We start from the raw sequence: 16,869 nt of genomic DNA on the forward strand, positions 1-16,869 counted from the left end.
ACAGAGCAATAGTGACAAAAACAGCATGGTACTGGTACCAAAACAGGTGGTTGGACCAATGGTATAGAATAGAGGACACAGAGACTAATCTGCAAAGTTACAACTATCTTATATTTGATAAAGGGGCTAAAAGCATGCAATGGAGGAAGGATAGCATCTTCAACAAATGGTGTTGGGAAAACTGGAAATCCATATGCAACAAAATGAAACTGAATCCCTTTCTCTTGCCATGCACAAAAGTTAACTCAAAATGGATCAAGGAGCTTGATATCAAATCAGAGACACTGTGTCTGATAGAAGAAAAAGTTGGCTCTGATCTACATATTGTGGGGTCGGGCTCCAAATTCCTTAATAGGACACCCATAGCACAAGAGTTAATAACAAGAATCAACAAATGGGACTTACTTAAACTAAAAAGTTTTTTCTCAGGAGAGAAACAATAAGAGAGGTAAATAGGGAGCCTACATCATGGGAACAAATTTTTACTCCTCACACTTCAGATAGAGCCCTAATATCCAGAGTATACAAAGAACTCAAAAAATTAGACAATAAGATAACAAATAACCCAATCAACAAATGGGCCAAGGACCTGAACAGACACTTCTCAGAGGAGGATATACAATCAATCAACAAGTACATGAAAAAATGCTCACCATCTCTAGCAGTCAGAGAAATGCAAATCAAAACCACCCTAAGATACCATCTCACTCCAGTAAGATTGGCAGCCACTATGAAGTCAAACAACAGAAAGTGCTGGCGAGGATGTGGAGAAAAGGGTACACTTGTACATTGCTGGTGGGACTGCAAATTGGTGCGGCCAATTTGGAAAGCAGTATGGAGATTCCTGGGAAAGCTGGGAATGGAACCACCATTTGACCCAGCTATTGCCCTTCTCGGACTATTCCCTGAAGACCTTAAAAGAGCTTGCTACAGGGATACTGCCACATCGATGTTCATAGCAGCACAATTCACAATAGCTAGACTGTAGAACCAACCCAGATGCCCTTCAATAGATGAATGGATAAAAAAAATGTGGCATTTATACACCATGGAGTATTACTCTGCATTAAAAAATGACAAAATCATGGAATTTGCAGGGAAATGGATGGCACTAGAGCAGATTATGCTTAGTGAAGCTAGCCAATCCCTAAAAAACAAATACCAAATGTCTTCTTTGATATAATGAGAACAACTATGAACAGAACAAGTAGGAAGAGCAGGAAGAAAAGATTAACATTAAACAGAGACATGAGATGGGAGGGAAAGGGAGAGAAAAGGGAAATTGCATGGAAATGAAGGGAGACCCTCATTACTATACAAAATTACATATAAGAGGTTGTGAGGGGAATGGGAAAATAAACAAGGAGAGAAATGAATTACAGTAGATGGGGTAGAGAGAGAAGATGGGAGGGGAGGGGAGGGGGGATAGTTGAGGATAGGAAAGGTAGCAGAATACAACAATTATTAATAGGGCATTATGTAAAATTGTGGATGTGTATCCAACGTGATTCTGCAATCTGCATTTGGGGTAAAATTGGGAGTTCATCACCCACTTCAATCTAATGTATGAAATATGATATGTCAAGAGCTTTGTAATTTGTGAACAACCAATAAAAAAGAAAAAAAAAGAAAGAAAATCTGGCTAAGAACAATAAAAAAATTGTAGTATTTAAAAATACTAATGGAAACCTTTTAATAAGAGGCAAAAGTCTATTCTTTCTAGTACAGTAAAATCAAATAGTTAAGAGGAGGAATATCCTGTTTCAAACTTGACTTTGTGTTTACTCTCTGTGTGGCTTTGGGAAAGTTACTTGAGTGTTGGAAGCAGCTATTTCTTCATTCATAAAAAGGAAGTACTAATAGCATGTACATGGCAAAGGTGGGGAAGGATAAGGTGAGAGCAAGCCCAGTCCAATCCCTGGCACAAAGTGATGACTCCAAATCTCAGCTGATACAACTACGATTGTGAACAGAGGGCCAGAGCCCAGACAGAGAGTGGACCCTTCATTAGATCAAACAGCTTTGATATTCACTCACCATCTTTTTGTCTTTCATATGCCAATGTTTAGAAACTCTTGGAATTTCTTTTCTACAATTGATTTAAGAAAATCCACATCTTTTTTCTCCTTGTTTTACGATTTAATACCCCTATTCCAGGGATGAAACAGAATCACTATATATTCTGCATGTTTCTTCCAGCCAAGAAAGGGTTTATTTCTGTAGTTTTTACTATGAAAAAAAGTAGAATATATACACACACACATGTTTACATTTCTGACTACACATACACACACATATACACACATATGGTTAAATAACATAAAAACATACTATATAATAAATTTTAAAAACTGTACAGCTATATCTTCTCATTCCTTTATACAATTTGGCTAAGTCATAGCCTATCTGCAGTAGAAGATAAAATGAAAAGGACATTACTCAGTTCATTAGGTTAAAGCAATTTATTTTGTGTATCTATACACATTCATATGTAAATGCATACTTAATGTGGTCATATGTCACTTTTTGTCATACTTGTTGTCAAAGGTAATTTTTCCTTTAAAAGATATTGATAATTGGGGCTGAGGCTGTGGCTCAGTGGTAGCACATGTGCCTGGTATGTGTGAGGCACTGGGTTCGATTCTCAGTACCATGTATTAAAAAAAAATAAAGGTCTATCAGCAACTAAAAAATATTTTAAAAAATATTGATAATTAATTTCTACTAGATATTTTTCTTTTTTTTCTGTGTAACAACTTTATATTTCAACCCCAAACTTCTTTCACTTAAATGCAAAATTTGTGAGTCAAATATGACAAATGATATAAAATGCAAAATTATCTTTAATTCATTACTCTTCAATTTTATTTGTTTCCATAATAGGCTTTATGGTGGGAAAATACTGACCAAGTCAATTAATTTAGAAAGGATTTCTACTTCTAAGACATAATATTGACCCTAGGCAATTCTGTGATTCATTACTTTACAGCATGATTAAGCCTCAATGAGATTTTGTAAGAAATGAAAATGGGAATAAAATAAATATGTAGACATTGTGTTGGGTAGAAATGTGTATATCACTGCTGGGCAGAGATATAGAAAAATAAAGTGTTCTGGAAAGAAGGAAAAAGAGAAGTCATGGCTTCATGCACTTGAGCCGGTGGAAGATAAAGGAATAATAACATTAGAGGCCCCAAATCATAATTATATATGAATCATAGAGAACACTGAGTTTTTTAGCCCATGTGAGTCTTGCCAAAAATCAATTGAAGGACAAAAGTAAATAATTTGGTATAAGAAACCATCTATGCTTAAAAATTATTTTTTCATGCTGATGTCAAATGTAAAAATATCACAAAAGTCAACACAAGATATGTTCCTGAGCCCTTTTCTAATATATCCCAGACCATAGAAAGGTTATCTGCTCATGAACTTCTGTGTAGATTTTACATTATTTGCTTCATGCAACAAATAGTTTTCTGAAAAACAAATCACAAAATAAAAACTTTTATAAACAAAAAAAATTTAAACATTTGAGGTGCTCTCAATTGAAAAGAACTCAAGTAATTATTCTTTGATTTGATAGTTCTGTAAGCTCAACTATATCAGGTTTTGAAACTGGGCAAAAGACAAAGCAAAGATACAAGAGCTCTATATTTATTGGCAAATGCAAAGTATCTCTGGAGGATGTGCAAGACAGTGATAACATTAGTTGCTTTTAGGAGAACAGAATAGGTGGGGGATGGGATAAGATTTTTCACTGTACATCCTTTGTGTTACTTGAAGGTTGACCCTCATGCATGTTAATTCTTCCCTTCCTTCAAAAGGAGGTGCTAAACACTGTACAATTGTTTTGTTTGTTTGTTTGCTTTGTTTTTCTGGCCTTGTGGCTTTTTGGCTAGATACTGTTTGGCTCTGTGAGAAAACAGATGATTACGTTAGCTATCTCTAACTACTTATTGGGTATCTTTCATGTGCCAATTACTGTTCCAGACCCTAGATTGATCACAGGTGGCCTTTGTAGAGGAGGGAATATATTATTTGGAATGAACTATTTCCAGGCAGAGGAACCAAGTGCAGAACTCACAGGAGGGAGATAGGCAGGAGGACAAACAATTTTTGAATGAGTGGTCACTGTGTGTGAATGTGACTGGATGTATGTGTATGTTGATTTGTACATATCCCTCTAGTTCTAGTTCACTTCAACACTGATTTGCACCCCTGTGGAAAGGCAGGATCAGCATTTCTACAGGGTGCCAAAGAGCTGTAGATCTATAAGACCATGTTGGGATTCTATTCTTCATGTCTTCAGGGTTTGTCATTCTAGGTAGTTTCCATAACACCACAGGCAAGCATATTAAATCTTCTTTCACAGAGACAAATCCTAGAGATTCTTACCCAATAATCAGAGAAAATGTTCAGAAAGGAAGAGAAGAAATGAAAGTTTGGCCTCATGTTCACAATCACTTGTGTGGATGCTACCTTTGCAAAGAGGAGGGTATAGGCCCCATACTTTTGAGGATCTGAGAGATCCTCAGACTATGTGGTAAATAGGGAGCCTACATCCTGGGAACAAATTTTTACCTCTCACACTTCAGATAGAGCCCTAATCTCCAGAGTATACAAAGAACTCAAAAAATTAAACAACAAGAAAAACAAATAACCCAATCAACAAATGGGCCAAGGATCTGAATAGACACTTCTCAGAGGAGGATATACAACCAATCATCAAATACACACAAAAAATGCTCATCATCTCTAGCAATCAGAGAAATGCAAATTGAAACCACTCTAAGATACCATCTCACTCCAGTAAGATTGACAGCCATTATGAAGTCAAACAATAACAAGTGCTGGTGAGGATGTGGGGAAAGGGGTACACTTGCACTTGCTGGTGGGACTGCAAATTAGTGCAGCCAATTTGGAAAGCAGTATGGAGATTCCTTGGAAAGCTGGGAATGGAACCACCATTTGACCCTGCTATTGCCCTTCTCGGACTATACCCAAAAGACCTAAAAAGAGCATACTACAGGGATACAGCTACATCAATGTTCATAGCAGCACAATTCACAATAGCTAGACTGTGGAACCAACCTAGATGCCCTTCAATAGATGAATGGATAAAAAAAATGTGGCATTTATATACAATGGAATATTACTCAGCACTAAAAAATAACAAAATCATGGCATTTGCAGGGAAATGGATGGCATTAGAGCAGATTATGCTAAGTGAAGTTAGCCAATCCCTAACAAATGCCAAATGTCTTCTTTGATATAAGGGGGTTGACTCAAAACATAGCAGTGAGGAAGAGCATGAGAAGAAGATTACCATTAAACAGGGACAAGAGGTGGGAGGGAATGGGAGAGAGAAGGGGAATTGCATGGAAGATGGAAGGAGACCCTCATTGTTATACAAAATTACATATAAGATGGTGTGAGGGGGAAGAAAAAAAGAGAGAGAGAAATGTGTTACAGTAGTTGGAGTAGAGAGAGGTGATGGGAGAGGAGGGGAGGGGAGGTGGGGATAGGAAGGGCAGTAGAATACAACAGACACTAGTATGGCAGTATGTATAAACATGGCTGTATGACCAATGTGGTCCTGCAATCTGTACACATGGAAAAATAAGAATTCATACCCCATTTGAATCAAATGTATGATATGTCAAGATCTTTGTAATGTATTGAGCAACTAATAAAAAAAAGACCATGTGGGCTATGATAGTAAGTGGCAAAATAATGCTTGAGGTAGCAATTTTCTAATCTCCACCTCCCCCCCCAACACCAGTTCTTCTTTATAGTAGGTTGTAAAGGAAGTAATTTGATTTTAAATTTTTTTCCAGTTATTTAACAACATATCTCATATCTCATTCTAATCTAAGTGCTTTCCTATATTAATTCACTTTATCCTCTTAACATCGTTATTGTTATTGTCATTTCACTGATAATGACACTGAGTCACAGAGGTTAGTTATCTTACCTGGGCTCTTAAACCTGTGGGACAGGGCTAGGCTTCAAGTTGGGCAGAAGGTTCCAGGGCCCATGCTCATATCACCCGTAATGGCAAAGGAATACATTTGACCTTCCATATTTTCCATCTTAAAGGATATCAATTCACTTTGAATATTGATGTAAACACCCTTAGAAAATAATTTAAACACCCTTAGAGAATCATTTGACAACAGTGTCAGCATTCAGATCCCATGACATTACAAGGAAGATAGAGAAGAGAGTTTATTAGCTTGTATGCTTGATCAGAAGATTTGACTTGGCTTAATTCAATTTTCCAGATGAATAAAAATTAGCATAGGGTGATATTTTACTGCACTTGACTTTTATTACATAAACATGTTGATATAATGCAATTGTTCCTTTCTGCATATGAAGTTTTAATAGTTAAAGAACAGTGCTCACCATACAGGCACCATGTAGTAGCAAACCAAGGGTGGGGAGCTCATGGTCCCCATTCAGTAGCCTTGCATTTATCTGTTCCATTGGACATATTTTATCTTACTGTGTCATTACATTTTATTCAGGGAATATTAGCAAGTACAATAGACTGTAAAGAAAAATTAATTTACAATAAAGATATCAGGAATGAAGTAAAATATGAGAAGTTAATAGCTTTGCTGTTAGGCTCTTTAAAATGTCCCACAAAGTTCTGGTAGTAAAATTTCTTTGAAATACATAGCACTCATGACAGGGCTTCTGTGGAAAAATTATATGTGAAGAATACCCTTTTACCCTTGCTAGCTGCTTCCCAATGTTTTGAAGATGGTGTGTTTCCTCCTAAATACTTGCCCGTTTCCTTCGTGCACAAGATCTAACATTATATCATCTTTCATTTAACAATGAAGAATGGATAAAATGCATAATTTATAAATCCTTTACAGAATATCAAGTAACCTATGTGTTTCTAAAGCTGAATTTTCATTTCTTGCACAGGTATAATAGCCCATAGCTAGACGTTTAGGGATTATGGCTTCTTCCTCAGACCCTGCTCCACACCCAGGAACATGAATTTACACCCAGATATCAGAGGCGGGTGGTATTTGGCATGAGATCCAGGTAGGGTTACAGCATCATTCAGGTATTAACTTGGGAATGTGTGAGCAAGTATATACCACATACACACCATGCACATCTATCATCATATACGCTTAGACGCACACATACCACAGACATTCACACACATCACATAAGCAGTCACTCACACACCTAGACACATTCATACTCATAAACAGCACATGATGCATTTGCACATACTTAGACACATTCACACATATACCATGTATATGCTTTCATACGTGTATTTAGATACATGCCATACATATATATTCACATACATACTTAGACATATTCATATAAACACACAAATGACACACACACACAGAGCACTCTCCAGAGATGTCATATTTAAAGATGGTTATGCAAACATGTATAACCCTTTGGCAAATTGAGTCTTAAAGTCCTGTTGGGAAGAATGATCACTGTAAGCCCAAGCAGAATCCATTGCTCTTGTAAAGTACTCATCTATGAAAAACTTTCTTGGACTAAAGATGTGTAATTGTAGTGCATCATCTTTAATATCCAGAACCCCATGACTACTATCCAGTCACCCAGAGGAGAAGCACAGGTTCTCACAGTGGCTTCTAAGGCACCCGTCCTGCTCTCCCCACTTAGGGCCTTCCTTCCAGCTGTTCTCTGCCTGGATGCTCTTCCTCTGCCTGCTCTGCTCCAGTCAGCCTAATCTCACTCTCTGAAAAGAGCATACCTTGACCTACCTCCCACTATTCCTGTGCTGATCCAATTTGCCTACCCTTTCATGTTTTTTTTTTCTTTTAAATTGCATTCATCACTTTTAACCTGTGGTATAATTTCCTTATTTATTTATTGTTCACTATTTAGCTTCTTTTTCTAAAATTACAAGCTCCACGGGGACAGGAACCTTTGTTTCTCTCACCTATGGATCCTGAGGGCCCAGCCCAAGCCCTGAGAATGCAGTGGTGCTCAGTAAAGATTTTTTAAATTTATGATTGATACAATGAACAAGCACATTATAGAAATTATCTTTAATCCTCTTAAAATCCAGAATACTACTATTACTATTTTCTAGATGAAAAAACTGGAGCTCAAATAAATTAAGTATCTAACCTGTGCTTTCTCTGGTGCCAGCCTCCCATTCTTTGAAACAATATTGTGGTTGATGAAAGCAGAGTTATAGTTTGTCACAATATGATGGAGGCAAACCCGCACAAACTGAGATAAAACTCGTGTGTGTGTGTGTGTGTGTGTGTGTGTGTGTGTGTGTGTGTGTGTGTGTGAGAGAGAGAGAGAGAGAGAGAGAGAGAGAGAGAGAGAGAGAGAGTTGTCTAGGTTTGACTATGACCTTTCATGTAGTTTTGTAATTTTAGAATGAGGCCTTTAAGATCAGCAAGAGAATGCTATGGTCTGAATGTTTATGTCCTCCTAAAATTCACGTTGAAATTCTACTCCCCTCATCTGAAAGGTGATAGTATTAGGAGGTAGAATCTTTGGGAGGTGATGATCTCATGGGGGATGGAAACCTTGAGAATGGGATTAGTGTCCTTGTTAAAGAAGCCCCAGAAGAGCTCACTCACCCTTCTACCAGATGTGAGGACACAGCTACAAGACACCATCTATGAACCAGAAAGCACTCACCAGATACCAAATTTGCTGGCACCCTTAATCTTGGATTTCTTAGCCTCCAGAGTTCTGAGAAATAAATTTATATTGCTTATGACCTAGACAGTTGAGGACATTTTGTTTTAACAGCCTAAAGGAAATAAGAAGGGATGATTTCAGAGAACTGAATTACATAGTCTTGAATTTGCATGTAAAAGAAACTAATCTAGAGGAAATGAGAGAAAGATTATATCAATGTTGTAGGTCAAAAAGAATCTGTAGTAAGAAATATAACATTCAGCCTGGTTTTTATTTTTAGGTTCTATTCACCCAACATCTCTTAAGATAGTGTCTCTCAAACTCTCATGTGTTCAGAAATTTCCTGAGTGGCATATAAAAGATATAGAATCCTAGGCTTCACTCCAGAGTTACTGTTTTATAAGTCTGTGAACCAAGAAATGTACATTATCAATAAGCTCTTCACTGTTTTTTTTTTTTTTTTTGAAGCAGCTGGTTCAGAGGTGTCAGCAAGAAACCTGGTGAAAAATAAGTGATGTTGAGATGTATCAAGTCCTAACTGTGTTCAATATTTAAGTTTTTATCCTTTTCTCTAAAAAAATGGTGTCATATTAAGACATTGAGTTCCTCTGACTAGCAAACCCTCGCTGGAGCTCAGACCAGGCCCAGATCCACCTACATCAAAGGTAGGCCCAGATCCATCTTGCCACCGGCAGACACCCACTGGAACTCAGGCTCCAGCACAGGACTGACTCTGCTGACCTGCACGGGACCCAGGCCCAGGGTAGGTCTGAGTCCACCAATCCCCCCACCCCCTCCACACACACCTTGGGAGCCTGGTCTAACGCAATTCCATCTGGGGACCCTGCAGACATCACCATAGCCTTACCTTTTGACAACAGACAGGGCCTAGAAGCAGCTGCATCTCAGAGTAGGCATCCCAAAGACAATGTAAGGTCCATCCTTTCAGTCCCATCTCTGAAAGATGTTGCATCCATCTTGGGGCACCTCCCCTGCTATCTTGAGTTACCTCTGCTATTGCCACCACCACCTTTAGTTGCAGTAGAATACTTCGAGGGTCACTTGCAGAGTCTGGAAGCCCAACATCAAGGTGAGGTACAGATAATCTGCACGGATACTACAAGATTTTAGGGTAGAAACTATAATATCTCAGATCCACTACAAGAAAGGAAGACACATAGACAACATGAAAAAAACAAGGAAGGAAAGTATCCCCAAACAAACCAGGGTACTACAATAACACAACCCATGGACAGCAAAGTGGATGAAATGTCAGAGAAGGAGTTCAGAAGGTTCATAATTAAAATGATCTGTGAATTAAAGAATGACCTAAGTGAGCAAATGAAGGCTAACGTTAACCATTCCAACAAAGAGATATGAGAGCAAATACAGGTAGCAAAAGATTACTTCAAGAAAGAGATAGAGACTCTGAAAAAAACAAAAAACAATCAGAAATCCTTGAAGGAAACAATAAACCAAACAAACAAACTCAATAGGAAGTATCATGAACACACTAGATCACTTGGAAAACAGAAAGTCAGAAAATGAAGACAAAGTATACAATATGGAAAATAAAGTTGACCACACCGAAAAGATAGTAAGAAACCATGAACAGAACTTCCAAGAATTATGGAATAGCACCAAAGGACCAAATCTAAAAATTATTGGGATAGAGGAAGGCACAGAGTTTCAAACCAAAGGAATTGTACAACCTCAGAAAATTTCCAAGCATGAAAAATGAATTGGAAAATCAAATACAAGAGGCTTATAGGACACCAAATGTGCAAAATTACAACAGATCTACACCAAGGCACATTACAATGAAAATGCCTAGCATACAGAATAAGGATAGAATCTTAAAGGCCACAAGAGAGAGGAATCAGATCACATTCAAGGGGAGATCAATTCATATCTCAGCAGATTTTTCAACCCAGATCCTCAAAACCTGGAGATCATGAAACAACATATACCAAGCTCTGAAAGAAAATGGATGCCAACCAAGAAGCTTATATCCAGCAAAATTAAGCTTTAGATTTAATGATAAAATAAAAACTTTCTATGATAAACAAAAGTTAAAAAAATTTACAACTAGAAAGCCTGCACTATAGAACATCCTCAGCAAAATACTCCATGAAGAGGAGTTGAAAAACAGTGATGAAAATCAGCAGAGGGAGGTATTACGCTAAAGGAAAAACTAATCAAAGGAGAAACAAGTCAAGTTAAATACCAAAACTAAACAAAATGGCTAGGAATACAAATCAAGTCTCAATAATAACCCTGAATGTTAATGGCCTAAACTCACTAATCAAAAACATAAACTAGCAGATTGGATCAATAAAAAAGACCCAACAATATGCTGTCTCCAAGAGATTCATCTCATAGAAACAGACATCCACTGACTGAAGGTGAAAAGTTGCAGGGGTTTCCATCCTCATTTCAAATAAAGTAGACTTCAAGCTAAAGTTAATCAAAAGGGATAGAGAAGGACACTACATACTGCTCAAGGGAACTGTACACCAACAAGACATAACAATTATAAATATATATGCCCCAAGCATCTATGTCCATCAAACAAACTCTTCTCAAGTTCAAGAGTCAAATAGAGCACAACACAATAATCCTCGGTGATTTTATTTTTTATATCCTTAATCTTTTTTTAAACATATTTCTTTTTTAGTTGTCAATGGAATTTTATTTTTATTTATTTATATATGGTGCTGAGAATCAAACCCAGTGCCTCACACATGCTGGGCAAACACTCTACCACTGAGCTACAACCCCAACCCCTATATCCTTAATCTTTATTAATCACTAAATTACTTCAATGCTGCTTAGTAAACAGCCATTGCTTTTAACTCTGAATAACCCATCAATTTCATTAATCTGGTCCCTCCAGGAGATATCTCCTCCTCTATCCTGGGTGACTTTAACACACCTCTTTCACCACTGGATAGATCTTTCAAACAAAAGCTGAACAAAGAAACCATAGAACTCAATAATACAATCAATAACTTAGACTTAATTGGCATATATGGAATATTTTATCCTTCAACAAGTGAATACACATTGTTCTCAACAGCACATGGATCCTTCTCTAAAATAACTATATAGTATGCCACAAAGCTGCTCTTAATACAAAAAAGTAGAGATACTACTCTGCATTCTATCAAATCACAATGGAATGAAACTAGAAAACAATGATTAGATAAAAAATAAAAGCTACTTCAACACCTGGAGACTAAGCAATATGCTACTGAATGAACAATGGCTTGCAAAAGACATCAAGGAGGAGATTAAAAAATTCTTAGAGGTTAATGAAGACACTGATATAACATATTGAAATCTCTGGGACACTATGAAGGCAGTACTAAGAGGAAAGTTCATTGCATGGAGTTCATTCCTTAAAAGAAGAAAAAGTCAACAAATTAATGACCTAACATTACATCTCAAAGCCCTAGAAAAAGAAGAACAAACCAACAACAAAATTAGTAGAAGACAGGAAATAATTAAAATCAGAGCTGAAATCAATGAAATTGAAACAATTGAAAAAACTGACAAAACAAAAAGTTGTTTTTTTGAAAAAAAACTGACAAACCGTTAGTTATGCTAACGAAGAGAAGGAAAGTGATGAAAAAGGAAATATCACAACAGACACTACAGAAATACAGAAGATAATTAGAAATCATTTTGAAACTTGTACTCCAATAAAATAGAAAATATCAAAGGCATTGAAAAATTTCTAAAGTCATTTGATTTGCTCAAGTTGAATCAGGATGATATACACAGTTTAAACAGATCAATTTCAAGCGATGATGTAGAAGATGCCATCAGAAGCCTATCAACCAAGAAAAGCCCAGGACAGGATGGATACACAGCCGAGTTCTACAAGACCTTTAACAAAGATCTAATACAAATACTCCTCAAGTTACTTTGTGAAAAAAAAGAGGCAGCACTTCCAAACTCATTCTATGAGGCCAGTATCACCCTGATTCCAAACCCAGGCAAAGACACATAAAAGAAAGAAAACTTTAGACCAATATCTCTAATGAACATAGATGCAAAAATTCTCAATAAAATTCTAGCAAATTGAATACAAAAACATATCAAAAAGATAGTGCACCATGATCAAGTGGAGTTCATCTCAAGGATGGAAGGTTGGTTCAACATACAGAAATCAATAAATATAATTCATCACATCAGTAGACTTAAGATAATAATCATATGATCATCTCAATAGATGCAGAAAAAAACATTTGACAAATACAGTACCCTTTCATGTTCAAAACACTAGAAAAAACTAGGGATAACAGGAATATATCTCAACATTGGAAAGGCTATCTATTCTAAGCCCCAGGCCAACATCATTCTAAATGGAGAAAAATTGAAGGAATTCCCTCTAAAAACTGGAATGAGACAGGGATGCCCTCTTTCACCACTTCTATTTAACACAGTTCTTGGAAAAATGGCCAGAGCATTTAGACAGACAAAAGAAATTAAAGGGATACACATAGAAAAAGAAGAACTCAAATTAGCACTATTTGCTGATGATATGATTCTATACCTAAAAGACCCTTAAACTTCCACCAGGAAACTTCTAGAACTAGTAAACAAATTCAGCAAAGTATCAGGATATAAAATCAATACCCATAAATCAAAGGCATTTCTGTATATCAGTAATAAATCCTCAGAAATGGAAATGAGGAAAACTACCCTATTTACAATAGCCTCAGGGCAAACAAACAAACAAACAAAAACTTGGGAATCAACTTAATGAAAGAGCTGAAAGATCTATATAATAAAAATTACAGAACCTAAAGAAAGAAGTCAAAGAAGACCTTAGAAGATGGAAAGATCTATATTGCTCTTGGATAGGCAGAAATAATTTTCAAAATGACCATACTACCAAAAGTACTATACAGATTTAAGGCAATTCTAATCAAAATCCTAATGACATTCCTCATAGAAATAGAAAAAGAAGTCATTAAATTCATCTGGAAAAATAAGATACCCAGAATAGCTAAAGCAATTCTTAGCAAGAAGAATGAAGTAGGTGGCATCACTATACCAGACCTTAAACTATACTACAGAGCAATAGTAACAAAAACAGCAGGTGTTGTGGGCTGGGGTTGTGGCTCAGGCAGGGTTCAATCCTCAGCACTACAAAAAAATAAACAAAGGTATTGTGTCTATCTACAAGTAAAAACATACAACAGATTAGAGGACACAGACCAAACCCACATAACTCCAGTTATCTTATATTAGACAAGGCGCCAAAAACATGCATTGGAGAAAAGAGAGCCTCTTCAACAAATGGTGCTGGGAAAACTGGAAATCCATATGCAACAAAATGAAATTAAACCCCTCTCTCTCACCATGCAGAAAACTCAACCCAAAGTAGATCCAGGACCTAGGAATTAAACCAGAGACCTGTGCCTAATAGAAGAAAAAGTAGGCCCAAATATCCATCATGTCACATTAGGCCCCAATTTCCTTAATAAGACTCCTATATCGCAAGAATTAAAATCAAGAATCAATAAATGGGATGGATTCAAACTAAAAAGCTTCTTCTCAGCAAAAGAAACAATCAGTGAAGTGAATAGAGAGCTTACATTTTGGGAGAAAATTTTTACCACATGCACATCAGATACAGTACTAATCTCTAAGATATATAAAGAACTCAAAAATTTTTACACCAAAAAAAAGTCACCCTATCAATGAATGGGCCAAGGAATTGACACTTCCCAGAAGATGATATACAATCAACAAATATATGAAAAAATTTTCAACATTTCTAGCAATTAGAGAAATGCAAATCAAAACTAAGATTTTTATCTTACTCCAGTCAGAATGGAAGCTATTAAGAATACAAACAAACAATAAGTGTTGGTGAGGATGTGGGGAAAAAGGTACACTCATACATTGCTGGTGAAACTGCAAATTGGTGCAGCCAATATGGAAAGCAGTATGGAGATTTCTTGGAATATTGGGAATGGAACCACATTTGACCCAGCTAAACCACTCCTTGGTCTATACCCAAAAGGCTTAAAAACAGCATACTGCAGTGACGCAGCCACATCAATGTTTATAGCAACACAATTTACAATAACTAAACTATGGAACCAACCTAAATGCCCTTCAGTTGATGATTGGATAATGAAAATGTGGTATATGTATACAATGGAATACTGTTTAGCATTAAAATAGAATAAAATCATGGCATTTGCAGGTAAAGATGGAGTTGAAGAATATCATGCTAAGTGAAGTTTGCCAATCCCCCAAAATAAAATGCTGAATGTTTTCTCAGATATAAGGATGCTGGGGTGGGGAGCATGGAAGGATTAGATGAACTCTAGATAGAGCAAAGGGGAGGGGAGGGAAGGGAAGGGGCATGGGGGTAGGAAAGATGGTGGAATGAGATGGACATCATTACCCTAAGAACACATATGAAGACATGAATGGTGTGACTTAATTTTGTGTACAACCAGAGATATGAAAAATTATGGTCTATATGTGTAATGTGAATTGTAATGCATTCTGCTCATACATAACAAATTAGAATAATAATAATAATTTTTAAAAAGGTGGTACTAGAGAACCTTGAGGGTGTGGCATGCCTTGATGGTGGTCGCCAAGGAGTGGCAGTCTCCGAAGGTGAAAAGGAAGAGGTTCCACTTGAAGTTCATGCCACAGTCTTTGACACCGTACACCAGGTCCAGCTCTTCCAGGTAGATCAGGCCAGCCACCAGATCGCCCAGCTGATAGTGGTCCATGCTGGGCTCCTCCAACTTCCCCTAGCTGCCTGAGTGGTATGGCTTCTGGGTCTGTGGCGAGGCTGGGAGTTGCACAGGTGGAAGGATCTGAACTACAGGGATCCTGCAAACGTAGTTCCCACAGAGGGGCAGCAAGTCGAGGATGATGCTGGGATCCGTGGTACCTGGGATGAAGTGCTTCAGCAAATTCTCCAAGTGCCTCTCCAAGAACATGTGTTTCCAACTGCTGCCCTGCTTGGCCACGTGGAGCGCCAGCCAGCGCTGCCTGCAGCAGTACCGTCAACAGTTCTCATCCTCGATCAAGTTGGCGGTCACAGCCAGCAGCAGATCAGGGGACAGGTGGTTCAAGACCTTCTGCTGGTGCAGCTGCTTCAGGAGCAGCTGCTTCAGGATAGGGTTTTCTTGGGGAGTAGAGGAAGGAAAACAGGGGCCTCAGTGTTGGGGAAATGACAACATGGTTCCCTGGGTTTGGCTTTCCTGGGGACACTGAGGAAAGGAAAGACCCTCTTTGTCCTTTGGGAGTTCCACTCTGAGAGACAGCCTTTGCTCTAGGAGGCTCACTGGGAGGGGAGATGAGAAGACACAGCGGGAGAATATTCCCTGCCTGAAGCTGAACAGCTCTTATCTGGTCTCAGGGAACCCCTGGTCCAGGATAAATCTCCAGTCCAGTCCTCCATTATAACCTAGTCAGATGGAGGAGATAACCCTGACTCACAGTCTGATATGATTCATTTATTTGAAAACAAATATATTTGCTTTAACACCTAAGCCGGGAGGGAAAGACATTGAGATTGGCTTACCTGCTTTCTCTAAGAAGCCTTTGCCGTTTGGCTGGTTAGTGACTGGAATCCACTGACAGCAGGAGTGACTGGAATGCAGTCCTTGGGAGTAATACACTTTTTGGAACTATTCCTTGACTTAAAATGCAAGTGCTCTGCAACCCCTCTTGAAAATGAAATATAGCATTTTCTCACTACTGTAGTTAAATTTAAATGCTAACATCTTATGCATCTATACTGCTAAGCTGCTCTCCCAAGTGCCACCATTTATAAGGAGCCTGCAGAGGTGGGAGTGTTGAAGCAATGCTTTTTGCTGTACAAAACTTCCTTTTTTTGAAATCTTTTTATTGTCACCACATACTTGAGAAATGTGCCTCAACTAAGGCATAGTTAAAGGGAAGCCTGATCAATGAGTTTGCTAATTTTATTTCTCTGCTTACAACTAAGCAGGCAACTAATAGCCCTGCACATACATGCTCACTGCTGGTGAGGGTTTGACTGGCTGCCCTTTTAAGGTAGACCCTCATAGGTGGTAGTTTTAGAATGATCTCCCTAATCCACAGTGAGAGCCTGATTTTTCAGAGTCAGAAACTTGAATTTGTCACTTCATGAAGCTTTACTCATTGTAGGTTTGATTA

This window comes from Ictidomys tridecemlineatus, chromosome 2 (genome assembly GCF_052094955.1).
Source record: "Ictidomys tridecemlineatus isolate mIctTri1 chromosome 2, mIctTri1.hap1, whole genome shotgun sequence".
NCBI lineage: Eukaryota > Metazoa > Chordata > Mammalia > Rodentia > Sciuridae > Ictidomys > Ictidomys tridecemlineatus.